General features: G+C 39.7%; 1 pseudogene; it reads right to left on the minus strand.

Annotated features, from left to right (window-relative positions):
* Nucleotides 1-2196: 2196 nt before the first annotated feature.
* Nucleotides 2197-14431, minus strand: part of LOC134363639 (solute carrier family 35 member E3-like) — a 33753-nt pseudogene continuing 21518 nt past the window's right edge.

The raw sequence follows: 14431 nt of genomic DNA on the forward strand, positions 1-14431 counted from the left end.
CAGACTCCCACCATCAACATCCTGCATCAGAGTGGACACTTGTGACAGCTGGTGAGCCTACACTGACACATCATTATCACTCAGAGTCCGTAGATTGCAATAGAGTTCACTCGTGGAGCTGCATGCTCTACGAGCCCACCATTATACTGCCTCACAGAGTAGTTTCACTGCCTTAAACACCCTCTGAGGTCTGCTTCTTCATCCTACCTCCCGAAGCCCCTGGCAACCACTGCTGTTTTTAAGGTCTCCATAGTTTTGCCTTTTCCAGAATGTCATATAATTGAAATTATACAGTGATAGAGTTAGGATGTGTTTGTCCCTCCAAAGCTCATGTTGAAACCTGATCCCCAAGGTAGCAGTGTTAGGAGGTGTTTGGGTCATGAGGGCAGGTCCCTCGTGAATAGATAGATTAATGTCCTCCTGGGGGTGGGGCTGGTGAGTGAACTCTAGCTCTATTAGTTCCCTTGAGAACTTGTGAAAAAGGAGCCTGGCCCTCCCCTCCCTCTCTCGCCATGTGATCTTCTTGCACCTGCTGGCTGCCTGCCACCTTCTGCCATGAGTAGAAGCAGGCTGAGGCCTGAGCCAGATGCAACTGCCTCAGAATCAGAAGCCAAATAAGTCTTTTTTCTTTATAAATTACCCAATCTTAGGTATTCTGATAGAGCAACATAAACAGAACTAATATGGAAAATTGGTACAGAGAATGGGATGTTGTTACAGCGATACCTGAAAATGTGGATGTGGCTTTGGAACTTGGAAACGGGCAGAGGTTGGAGGAGTCTGGAGGACTCAGAAGAAGACAAAAAGACAAGGGAGTAGCTGGGACATCTTAGAGGTTGGTTAAATGGTTGTGACCAGAACGCTGATAGAAATGTGGACAGTAAAGACCATGCTGATGAGGTCTCAGGTGAAAATGAGGAACTTACTGGGAACTGGAGAAAAGGTGACCCTTGCTAGATTGTAGCAAAGAGCTTGGTTGCATTGTGTCTAAGCCCTATATATGCCCTAGGACTTTGTGGGAGGCCAAATTTAAGGGTGATGAATATTTGCCAGAAAAAATTTCTAAGGAGCAAAGCCTTCAGTCACCTATGTGACTACTTCTAACAGCTTAAGGTGAATTACAGTAGCAAAGGCATGACCTAAAGGCTCCCCCCACTGTGCCCAGGAGGCATGACATGGAGTAAAAGGAGATTGTTCTGGAGCTTTAAGATTTAATGTCTGCCCTGCTGTGTTTCAAACTTGCCTGGGGCCTCTTTCTCCTTTCTTTTGACTTATTTCTCCCTTTTGGAATGGGAATGTCTACCCAATGTCAATTCCACCATTGTGTCTTGGAAATAGACAACTAGTTTTTGATTTTTACAGGCTCACAGCTAAAAGAAGTTTTGTCTTGAGTCTCAGATGAGACTTTGGACATTTAAGTTGGTGCTGGAACAATCTAAGACTTTTGAGACTATTGGGATGGCTTAAATTCCCCCTATAGTCTTTTCTTTGAGCCATTTAAACATGGGGATGTTTTATTTTTAACTCCACATATAGTTTCTACAGTTCACTGAAAGCTCAAAAATAAGAGAAGACCTATAAAAACTCTATTTTTTAAAAATAATGTATGACTTCTTACATCAACTTTCTATTAGAAAAAATAGTACTTTTAGAATTGGATTTTGTCTTATGGTCATCTTCTCTATTACACTTTATAAATGATATTTCATTTCTGTAAATAATTGGGAAGTCAAACTAAATCAACTAAAATAGAAATGCTAGATTTACATTCTGACCTCAACACTGTTACCAAAATTATAATAAATCTCACATTGGAAAACCATCTACTAACAAGAAGAGGAGTCCAGTGTGTCCTTCCTTAGAGGACGATGAACTGAAAACCCACAACACATTTGTAGTAGAGTAATACCAATTCCTTCATCATTGTTATAGAACTTTAATTTTCATGTACGTCACTTGATATAACCAAATCAGCCTATATACTTCATATAGTCATCTTTGAAAAGAAGCATGAACCATATTGGTTTTAGAGAATTAACTTAAAAAAAAGGGGGACTAAAAAAAAATAATTTATGAATAAAATTTCCTTTGTCTTCTTGCAAATCGTTCAATGAAATTTTTTTCTTTTTTGAAAATAACTGCACACAATGCTTTTTATCATCTTGGGGCAAATTTCTTTTCTCCACACAAACCCAATTAAGGACATTGTACCAGTTTACTCTTACTTCCTTACTGTTCACTAATTTAAAGTGGTTATAGGCAAGAATGCTAAATAATGTACATAAAGTGCCGAGACCCTGATTAATTGATAATGGATCCTTAAATAAAATGTACCCTCCAAATAAAGTAGTGCAGATCTTGAAGTGTCCAAACATGCTATAGGTGACTGGTGAAGTGTTCCAAATGACCCAATAAGCTTATAAGTTCACCATGAAAACTATTACTCCAGATAGCAGCACCATAAATAAAGCAGAAACTGACCAGGAAACAAATATTCCTCCTTCTCCAAACACTGGCTCAAAGTATGGCACCAAGACCAACAACATACCATCGGTGCCTGCTAGCACAGCAGCTGCCATTGAGTTTACTTGCACTTCGTGCTATTTGGCTCCTACCCACACTTGATAAAGGGATGTAACTAAAATAGCAAGAGTAGCAAAAAACCGTTCCAAGGAAATTAAACTTAACTTTGTAATGAGAATTGGGGGTTACACATAAAGTTATAGGAATCAGTATGAGCCATGTTCTGGTGGAGTTTTTCTGGTAGCAGAAGGTCCGGATGCCTGTGATCACCACCATGGTTATAGGCTTGGCCAGCTGACAGCTGCCTATGGTGTTCTGCAGAGAGAGGCTGGTGAAGACCACAAAGCCACAGAAGCTAGGAGGAAGAGCTTGGAGGGTGGCAGACTTTTGGAGGAAAAAGTGTCCAGCTTCTGGTAGATGTACAAGCCCAGTCAGGTGGCCACGAAGTGCACCAGGGTCAGGTTCATGTTGGGGAAGCCGTGGTGCACATAGATCCATTTGTTGAGGAATGTAATGCAGATGGACACCAGAAGGTTGTTGAACAGGAGCCCAGCGGCGATTCACCCATTGCCCTGCACTCAATCAGCCAGCTATGCCACAATCCCCACCCTGGCTGAGTGGCGACCCCATGACATTAGGGCTGTCCATCCTCCAAGAGGGGCGCCTAACCTGTCTCCTGCTGCCCTTTCCCTCACTACCGTGTCTTCGCTGACGCTAGCCTCACTCTCCGGTCCTGGAGAGACAGGCACCCATTGGGTCCTCAGTGAGTGTGGCCTTAGCACAGCACATGTGCTCCGCTGCTGCCGCCGCCCTTTGAGCTGGCGGGGACCAGAACAATGGCTACTCTTTTTTTTTTCTTCCCAGTAAAACATAGCCTTGCATGTAACAAGTACTCAGTAATTATTTGTTGAATTTAATTTAATTTAAGAATGGGCCTCAAATGCTATTATGGATATGGCTAATATACTCTTAATGTATTTACAAGTTCTTGGAAAATTGAAAATGAAATGAATTAAATATATTATGGCAGAAGACAAATATTTTGAAGTACAATAACCAGTGCCTATAACCACTTTAAACTCAGTGAATAGTAAGGAAGTAATAATATACTGGCTCAGAGTTTGCCACATCATTTTTTAGATTATTTATCATCATCTCTTAATTACTGGTTTGCATGTCTCTCTTCCCCACTAGACTATGATTTTTTCAGGGGAAAGGACTACCCCAATTCCCTCTATATTCCCAGTACCCAATGAAGGGTACAACTCGCAGTCAGTTCTCCATAAATATTTGCTTAATCTATGAAATAAAGATGCAAGAGTGGTTTACTCTTGGGCTTTTTTTTTTTTTTTTGTAGTAGTTACTGTTCTTTAAATTTTGATACACATAGACTAGCTAGGTGGTCCTGGACTAGTACGTAGCTCCCCAAAGTTATCAGGATTCCAGGCTCCTTCTGTCCTTTTAGTCTGTCTTTTCGGTCTATGGTTTTCTTCATCAGGTTTACAATGTGGCTGCTGGTGCTTCAGTCATCACATTTGCGTTCCAACCATGAAGAAGGGGAAGGCAAGAAGCAAAAAGAGCCTTTTCCGTGAAGCCTGTTGTTACTTCTGCTTACATCTCTGTGGTCAATCCTATATGCAAAGGAAGTTGGGAAATGACATCTTTTAGGTGGACATACTGCTCCTCCAATAAAATTAGCATTCTATTACTGGGTAAGAAGGGGCTAGTATTCTGGCACAGTTTGGGGCAAATTTTTCTATTTTTCTACCTTGAAATTCTTAGTCGAGTTGTCTTGACTTCAGTTAAATTCATCCTTCCAATTTCTCTTCTAATATCATTTTGTGGAGACAGTACTTTGATAGTACATATATTATGCACACATATACATATGCGTTTCTATATATATACATATGCACACACATAGATGTATGCATACTTATGCATGTACACAAATGCATTTATGTACATATTTATAGCCATCACCTGTGTACACACTCACCTATATTTATACATTTCTGTCGTGGCTTTCTGGGAGTTCTTTGGAATTGCCTAAGATTGATGTTGAGGAGAAGGTGTGAAGGATCAGAGGCAATGGGTGCAGGGCTATCGAGCTGGACAGGACTGCTCTGCAGTGTCCGGGGGTGGTCCTGATTAACACAGCACTACGCATTCTTACTCAGGTGTTTGCCCATTTATTACTGAATTCACACTATGAGCAGGCATTCCAAATCATTGTTTTGTTTTCTCTTGTAATTATGGACATCATGGTGCCATGTGTCCACTCCACAGTGGTGGGCATGGGCCCCGGTGAGCCCACTGCCCAGCTTCAGAGAGGGCCTGAGCTGAGGCTCCTGGACACTGCTGATCCGAAGAACGAGAACACTGGTAGATGGACTGTCTATACTCCTTTGTCTAGCCTTCATACCATTGTCTTTGGAGGTTTGTCCTCAGAACCCCATCCCTGCTAAAAAACATTATCTTTGCCACTGACACTTTAATCATCAATTCACCACAGTACATCTACAATGCACACAGCTACAATGGGCCATGTATTAGTCCATTTTCCTTTGATTGTAACAGAATACCTGAACTCAGGTAATTTATAAAGAAACAAAATTTATTTCTTACAGTTTTGGAGGCTGGGAAGATCACAGTCCAGGGGGCGCATCTGGTGAGGGCCTTCTTCTGGTTGACAATGCAGGGTATCACATGGTGAGGAATGGCGTGAGCAAGAGAGAGCTAACCTTCTCATTTGCCCTCCTTATAAAGCCATAACAACCACACCCGTTATTTCCTGAATGGATCAATGCATTCATAAGGGCACAGTCCTCACAATCTAATCACTTCTTGAAGGCCTCACCTTTCAAATACTATAATTGGGTTTCTCATCCTCTTAGTGTTGTTACAATGGGGGTCAAGCTTCAAGGAGTTTTGGGGGGATAATCAGCCCACAGCAGGCCATGAGAGCCAGGAGCAGAAATAGCACTTTATTTCCCTAGAAATGAATTCTCTTAGCTCCCAAGACTCTATTTCACTAATGGCAGATCTACTAATCTTACCAATTCAAAGTTATTCCCTATTTCTTCAAGGTTAAAGTCTAGTCTCTTTTGTGTAGACAGTCACTTCAAAATTATATACCCTGCCCCACCCAATCAGGCAGCATTAAGGCATTGCAGGCAGCTGGGGTGTCTTCTCCAAGGCTGAGTTTCTTCATGGCTTCTGGTGCCAGTGTAACACCTTTTTAATGCTTTGGGCTTCTACCCCATGATGTCTTCTGCTCGGATTTCTACCCCGTTCTGCTCTCCAGAGGCCAGATCGGACATGTCACTCTGCCTCCTTTAGCCCATCAGTGATTTCCTCACTCTCCTCTCTGATTTCCCTCTAGGTCTTTCTCTGAAATAGCAGTTGTCATGTCATACCTGTGTAGTGGGCCTATAGCACTTGCATCATTCTGTACTCCCTTTATTCCTTGGCTGAGTCCTCTAGGCTCAACATTGGGTAACTCAAAAAATGTTTTATCTTTCAATTTTGTGCCTCAAGCCACAGGTTTCAAAAGTTTGTTTTGAAACTCAGAAGTCCTGATTTTGACTCTTTGTTCTGGTTAAGTAGTTTTTACATCCTACTTTGTCTTGGGCAATAAACCTTGAACACAGGGGTCTTCCCTCTGGGAACACTGCATTGGGCAATGTTTCACAGAACCCTTCTGTGCAATCCACTGAGAGATAGTGCATCATCACTGATTGCCAGAGGACATGCAGAGGCTGACACTTGACTTGACTATGCTTCTCAGATTTTACTACTACCTTTCAATTGTTACTTGGGAAGTGACATTATAGAAGCAATGCCTTAGAAAGAAGAAGTTCTTGAAAAGAAAGACCCAGAAGCAACATTATCAAAGTTTCAATATGAGAGAAAAGCCCAGAAACATTATCAAGGCATCATCATTACCTTCGCCATAACCCTGGAGTAGATTTGTAGGAGACTAAATGTCAGAGGCAGAAAAATTCAGTGAAGGGAAAAGTTTGTACCCAGACGAGGCTGCCTCTTGTCCAAAGAAGAGCCAACATCCTCTGCAGAGCTTCAAATTCCAGAGAATGTAGCACTGTTTTATGACCGCGGCACAGATGGCTTTCAGTGGCTGGGTAAGGGTTCCACAACCTTGACCAGAGGTTGGGATTTGCTCTCAGCAGCTAGGGCTGTGCTATTCAACAAAATAGCCACTAGCCATCTGCTATGGTTTGAAGGTTCCCCCAAATTCATATCTTTTGACTTAATCCCCAATTTGATAGTACTAAGGGGGGCCTTACTGGGGTGATTAAGTTTTAAGGACTCTGCCTTCATAAATGGATTAGTGCCCTTATAAAATAGCTCAGTGGAAATAGCTAGGCAATTTTTGCCCTGTTCGCTTTTTTAATCCCTTTGCCATGTGAAGACATGGTGTTCATCCCCTCCAAAAAAATGCAGCATCAAGGTGCCTGCCAAATCTGCTGGTGCCTTGACCTTTGATTTCCCAGCCTCCAGAACTGTGAGAAATAAATTTATAACCTTTAGAAATTACCCAGGCTAAGATATTTGGTTATAGCTGCACAAATGGACTAAAACAGAAATTGGTACCAAGAAGGGAGGTGTTGCTAATAACAAATACCTGAAAATGTGGAAGCAGCTTTGAAACTGGGTAATGGGTAGAAGCTAGGAGAGTTTTGAAGTGTATGCAAGAAAAAGCCTAGATTGCTGTGAAGAGAGAATGTTAAGGGCAATTTTAGTGAAGGCTCAGAAGAGGACAGCCACAGTCTTCTTGGAAGTTACCTAAGTGGTCATGATCAGAATGTTGGTAGAAATATAAACAGGAAAGACCACTCTGGTGAGGTCTTAGACAAAAATGAGGAATATCTTATTAAAAACTGGAGGAAAGGCCAACCTTGTTATAAAGTGGCAGAGAACTTGGCTGAATTGTGTTTGTGTCTTTATGCTTTGTGGAAGGCAGAATATGCAAGTGATGAACTAGATATTTGGCAGGAGAACTATCTAAGCAAAGTATTGAGGGTGCTGCATGGCTTCTCTTGGTTGCTTATAGTAAAATAAGAGAAGAGAGAAATGAATTAAAGAGAGAATTTATAATCCAAAGGGAAACAGATGTTAAAGGGTTGGAAATTTCTTAGCCTGGCCATGTAGTAAAGAAAGAAAAGGCTTGTTTGGGAGAGAATACCAAGGATGTGGCCAAGCTACCATTTGATAAGGAGATTAGTATGGATAGAAGGAAGCCAGATGCTATTCATCAAGACACTGATGAAATGATTCTGAAGGCATTTCAGAGATCTTTGGGGCTGCCAGTCTCATCACAGGCCCAGAGTACCAGGACATTGAGGGCAGAATGGTTTTAAGGGAGGGGCCCAGGGTGCCTGTGAGACCTCAGGTCTCACTTCCCAGAGCCACCTCAAGTCTCTGTTTCATGCATTCAGGTGTAGAACTCCTTGGCTGCATCAGCTGTGGCTCAAACAGGACCAGGTGCAACTAGGGCCACCACTTTGGAGGGCATAAGCAGTAAATTTTGACAGTGTCTGCATGGTGTCAACTCTGTAGGTGGGCTGAGTGTATGAGCTATGAAGGCATAACTGCCTTCACCTAGAAATAAATTTCTGTTGATTATAACTTACCCAGTCTCGGGTACTGTGTTATAGCAGCACGAACAATCTAGGACATGAAGATCATGCAATTTTTTTAGCTGAGTTTTGGAAGAAATATGATATGCAGTTTGAAACACTCAAGCATCAGTGCATGATATGAGTTCAACATGGTAGAAATTTTACTGCACTGTGCAAGTAGCTGTGGGATTTGAAGTGAATATAAATGGAGTTGTAGAAGAAATAGCTGACTGGGAATGTGAATGCTGCCATCATTAGAGAGACTCTAGCTATCCATTCAGAGGAACTCCGTGAAAGGAATTTACCAGCATAAATGAGAAAAGTGGCTATGACAAAAAGGATGAAGATGTCCTATAGGAAGTAATGCCATCAAAAAACTTCACATTAAAGATATCCTCAAAGATATTTTTTTGAAGTTGAAAGCACAATGCATAAAATATTGGAAGCTGGTCCAAACTTGTAAAGGTTCACCAAAATTCACCAAAACATGGGAGAGATGTTCTCTCCATATGGCAAGTTATACCATGAAAGGAGAGTGAGCATGGTTTGAACTACTCTTACTACGTGCTTTTTGAAGAAATACAACACTTTAATTCTCAATGATTATGTTTTAAATTACTGTGTACAGAGTAAATACTATTTATACAACTTTTAAATATCCCATAACCAATGGTAAAATACTTTTTAATGTTTTGACAAAAATTTTTAATGGTTGTAGCATAATTGTAATGTTTACCCTTGACTATTAAGATTGTTTTGTATGCTTGCAGCTTGCACTGAAATTGTTGGGGTCATTTTATCCTCTAAAGCGAGGACTGCCTGTATGTAATAACATCGCATAGTATGTTTTTAAAATTTTGAAATAATTTCAAACTTATAGAAAATTTGCCAGAACAGCACAGAGAACTCTCTCTCTGTATATATGTATATGAAAGAGAAGTAAAAGATTATACAAATCTTGTTGTGAAATTTTTGAAGTACCCTCTTATGTGTGTACACACATACATATATATAATAACACACATATATGTATATTTTACTCATTATCTTTTTTTCCCTCCATAATGTCCAGATGTCCCATTGCCCCATCATTCCTTAATCCTCCAGTGTATTTTTCCAGAAAACAAGGACACTGTTCTGCGTAAGTACAATTGAAATCACAAAGTCAACATCTAATTCACAGACTCTAATCAAATTTCTCAAAATACTCCAATGTTTTACTTTTTTGGCCCAGGACCCAATCCAGGATTATGCGTTGTTTGTAGCTGTCATACTTTTTAATCTCCTTTAATCTGGAGCAGTTCCTCAGTCTTTCCTGGGTGGCCATGACCTTGGCAGCCTTTTATTCTGTAGGAAGACCCTCAGCATGCATCCATTCAATGTGTCCTCATGTCCAGACTTAAGCCATTCGTGTATTTTTGAAGATAATATACAGAAACTATATTCCTGCCTCTTCCTCAGCCTCTGCCCTCCCGTGCCCTTCTCACCTCACCTCTGCCTCTAAGGGGAGGAAGTCAGAAGGAAGGTCCCATCAGCTTTGAAAATGGCCTTGCTTTCTGGGACAATAAGATGTTCTAGGCCCACCTGAAATTTTCCCTACTTCAGAACTGGCATTAGCCATTTCTGTAAGGAATCTGGCTTCTTTCGGTGGAATATTAGATGCCAAAATCTGGGGTCTAGGGCTGTTCATTACTACTGGGGCAGTAATGGATTCTAGGCTTCTATTTTTTTTTTAAGTGGCAGAGCCAGATGATATATATTTTTTATTTTATTTTATTTTATTTTTTATTTATTTATTTTTTATTTATTTTTTTTTAAAGATGACCGGTAAGGGGATCTTAACCCTTGACTTGGTGCCGTCAGCACCACGCTCAGCCAGTGAGCGAACCGGCCATCCGTATATGGGATCCGAACCCGGGGCCTTGGTGTTCTCAGCACCGCACTCTCCCGAGTGAGCCATGGGCCGGCCCGATATATATTTTTTAAAAATCTCGATTTACTATTGATATTTTCAAATCAATTTTAGCATTGAACCATTTTTATTTGTTTTTTTATTCTACATACATCTCTTTCTTCCTACATCAAAAATATTTATTTCTATCCCACATCTCATTTCTTTTAATATAAGGAGAATAATTACAAGACAATTTGATATTGCTGCAAACAGCACAACTGCTGTGGAAGTTGAAAATTTCTTTGAGTTTCTTTTTTTTTTTTATCTCTAGAAAGTCTTTCATTATCAGTGTGTATGGTTAAAGTACTGTGTTCTGAAGTCAATTGAGAGAAATCTTTTTCTGTATGGTTGTGTTATTAATTTGATATACAGATAGGTTCATTTTTTTTAGCTTGTTTAAAATTAGAAACATTTTTTAAGAGTTTATTTTTATTTACTGCTTGGAATAGATAATTTATTTTCATTATTCAAAGGACAAAATTATACAGAAAGGTATGCACAGTGGACTTCCTTTCCCTCTAGCCATGCCTACCCCTGTCCTATTTTCTCTGCGTTCTGCCTCTCTCCCTCTCCACACACACTCTCACATAATTTTTTAGTATTTCCTTGTTTCTCTTTCTTATGCTTCTTTTCACAAATAAAACATTTGTGTTTGCTTGTATTTAAATATTCAGATGCTTTTTCCTTACTTATTCGCCACACAAAAGTAGTACTGTATGTGCAGTGCTATGGTCCAAATGTTTGCATTCCCCAAGATTCATATACTGAAATCCTAACTCCCAAGGTGATGGTACTAGGGGGTGGTCCCTTTAGGAGATGAGATGTAGTTGAGTACTGTATTCTCTTAGTTATGTCTTTTAACTAGTTGTTTATATGTACATATAGTATTAATTTTTGTATGTTAATTTTATATCCTGCTATCTTACTGGATTTTCTGACTGTAGCTTTTCAGTTGATAGTCTTGGATTTTACAAGCATACAATTATATAGTCTCTAAATGGACAGTTTTATCTCTTCTGTTTTTGTCCTTATACATGTAATTTCTCTTGTCAAATTGCCTTGACTAATGCCCCCAGGACAGTGTTAAATAGCAGTTGTATTAATGAGCCTTCTTGGCTTGTTCCTACATTGTGTGTTTTCCCATTAGATTGGATGCTTTACAGTCTTTACCCATGAAGGCCTCTGCTCTAAGCAGGGGTCACTGGCAGCCATTCTCCATCCGACCCCTATGACGGATATTGCTATCCAGCATCTACTGTTAAAATAATTTATTGGGAGGTCATTAGGCTGAGAGGGTTGCAGCATCTTGGGTTCCTACTTAAGCAAACTGAAACCCAACTCAGAGTGAATGGACATAGGCTAGGAAAATCAGACACTGCTAACTAACCTCTAACTAGTGACTTTCCACTTTAACCCATCAATTTTTTTTTTGTCTTGCTTCTGTGAACATCTTAGAAAAGTTTTTCCCTTGTGTGCCCTTGCTAGAGCCCTAAACTGATTACAGTTTAGTGCTGCCCAATTCATGAATCACTGTTTGCTCAAATAAGCACTATAAAATTTTGATCTGCCTAAATTTATCTTTAACATATCTGAACCCTGACATGGCCTAGAATCCTTGTCAAACTTTCCTCAAGATTATTCACACTTGGAAACAGTAGTGAAATCTATGTGTCATCCTATATCTGAACCAAGCTCTGCTTGATGTTGGCTTTTCCAGTCAGACTGACTGTTCATAATCCTGTTGATCCAACTGCATCTGGTACAAAATAGGGCAGAGATTAGGTAACAGTCTATTGCAAGTTCCAGGTGCCAGGAAATGACATGTCTGCCTTGTTTTCATTTGCATCCTTTAGCACATATTATATGCTTAATAAATATTTGTTGAATACATAAATAACAGTCACCATGGAGAGAAGTCTGATGGCCTGAAAACTGAGCTGCTAAGGTGTTTGGATTCTGGTCAGCATGACCCATCAGAAGATGTGAATACCAAGAAGTTGTCTACAAAGATCAGCATGGGTCCTTGATGGTCAATGGTGCTGAGGTGACCCAGATTCAAAGTCAGCGGACCTCTCTGGCAGCAATTTAAAGGGCTGCATATTTTCTATATGGGTAATTGAGATAAAGACAGGGAGGTATGAGGTAGTGCCTAATCTAGTAGTTCTGAGTGTGGTTTCAGAACCAGTAGCATCAGCATCCCCTGGGAACTTGCTGGAAATACAAATTATGGGACCCTACCCCAGATCTATGGAACCAGTAATTCTGGGTTGGGAACCAGCAATCTGGATTTGAGTCCAGGTGATTTGGATGCACACTGAAGTTTAAGTCCCACAGGGCCATAATGTAAAGAGGACTGGGAGGTGAGCCAGGCTCAGAGACAGAGAGAGAGAGAGAGAGAGAGAGAGAGAGAGAGAGAGAGAGAGAGAGAGAGAGAGAGAGAGTCAGAGCATGGAAAAGAAGGGCAGATGTAAGAGACACTGTAGAAGGAGGTGACAGTGCCTTAGCACTATAATTGAGGATCAAGCGGGGGATATAGTCTAAATGCCTTTGCCTGGCTTTTAGGATATATGTCATTTGATTCTAATCAGCTTTTCTGGATTTCTTCCATGTGCCTGGCTTATGTGCTCGCCAAGCAGCAAGCTGTTTATGTTCTCACCTCTGACCCTGGCAGGTACTTTTCCTAGCCTGGAATGACCTCTCTTGTATTCCACAATTGACAACTGACAACCCCAATTACCAATTTAGGGACAGAGAGAGGTGGGTGACCCTTTCATGTATTGTATCTACTGAATATTAAGAAATGAAGAAATGCCAAATAACAGTTACCAAGATTGCGGCTTCCAAAATTGTGTTTAATAATACATTTTTAACCCAGAAGACTCACAGCAGTATAATTTTGATAATGACATGACTACTACATTTATTTTGAAGAAGTATTAGTTTGTGATTCTTGCTATTCAGGTGGTGTGTTCTGTAATGAGTGTAATCTTCTCCCAGAATTTTGGGTGGACTCCTGTGACTGAATACATGTAATATTCAGTTATGGAGGCCCAGGCCTGATTCCCTGCCTAGTACCTTCCCCCAACTCTGCCCACAAACCACATCCCAGGATGGGCGGGCCCTCTCTCCCGTGATAGAAGATTCCGTCTTTTCCATTTTAGTGGACAGTTACACCTCTTTTTCTGAATTATTGTCTGACCTGTTCATTTTTTTCTTCTACAGATAACTAACTTTAAATATATGAGGGAACTGCAAAAAGTTCATGGGAAGATTCACATTATCTTTTAATTCTATTTTTCCAAAAACTTATTGAAGTACCCTTGTATATGTGTGTTGTCCTCCCAATGAGTTTTTAAGCCACTCATTTATTCAATAAATATTTCTTAAATACCTCTTTTGTTGCAACCTGTAGGCTTGGCTCCAGAGATAGAGCTATGACAAAGCACCAAGCATTCTCTCTTTCTTAGGAAGTTTAGAGGAAGACAGATAGAAAACAACTAATTGAGCAAAATATTTAATTCCAATTTTATGTGATGGAGGAAAAATGCAGTGTACTCAGAGAATCTCAGGTAGATCATACCTAGTAAGATTGATATGCTTTGTTACCCTGTAGCATTTCATATGATAGGTATGTAGTAGCTATTTATTAATTGATTAAGGCACAAACCAGGATTTTTGTTATTCATAAAGCACATAAAATCAAATTCTTGACGTAAAATGGATGAAAAATGACAATAGATTTAAAGGTAAGCACTTCAATAGTTTTTCATACTTAAGTTGAGCATGTATAGATATGTGGTTTCCTTTTACCTTCTGGAATTTACTGAAATATGTCCCATGGTTCTGGAATGGAATTGTAGGACAGTAATGGATCTTTTGAAGTTATTTGGTTTATTACCAAAATTTTGAAATCAGATTAAAGTTCAGTAGTTAGCCAAACACTAAGAAACTGTATTTGCTAATAAAGTGGCATGGAAGACTTGCTAGAACACTTAATACTTTGGGCTGTTGTGAAATTTTTTTAATTGCACAAGTCATTTTTGAAATTTTTACAATATAACAAGGCTAGTTAGACTAAAATAATGGTGATAGTAGAGAACTAAATAAAACTTATTTTCAAGAAATATTTTTAGTTGAAAATAGAGACGTAAATTTGATACACTTTAATAAAATTTACAAATGTGTTTCTCTTTTATCAGAACTTTAGGCTTTGTTTTTTACATGACATTTTATTTTCTGCAGAGCATGACATGCAATCAGTCCAGCCCTCAGGAGCTTGTGAAACTAAAATAAAGACACATTACAATTATAT

Source organism: Cynocephalus volans, chromosome 15, assembly GCF_027409185.1.
Source record: "Cynocephalus volans isolate mCynVol1 chromosome 15, mCynVol1.pri, whole genome shotgun sequence".
Classification (NCBI taxonomy): domain Eukaryota; kingdom Metazoa; phylum Chordata; class Mammalia; order Dermoptera; family Cynocephalidae; genus Cynocephalus; species Cynocephalus volans.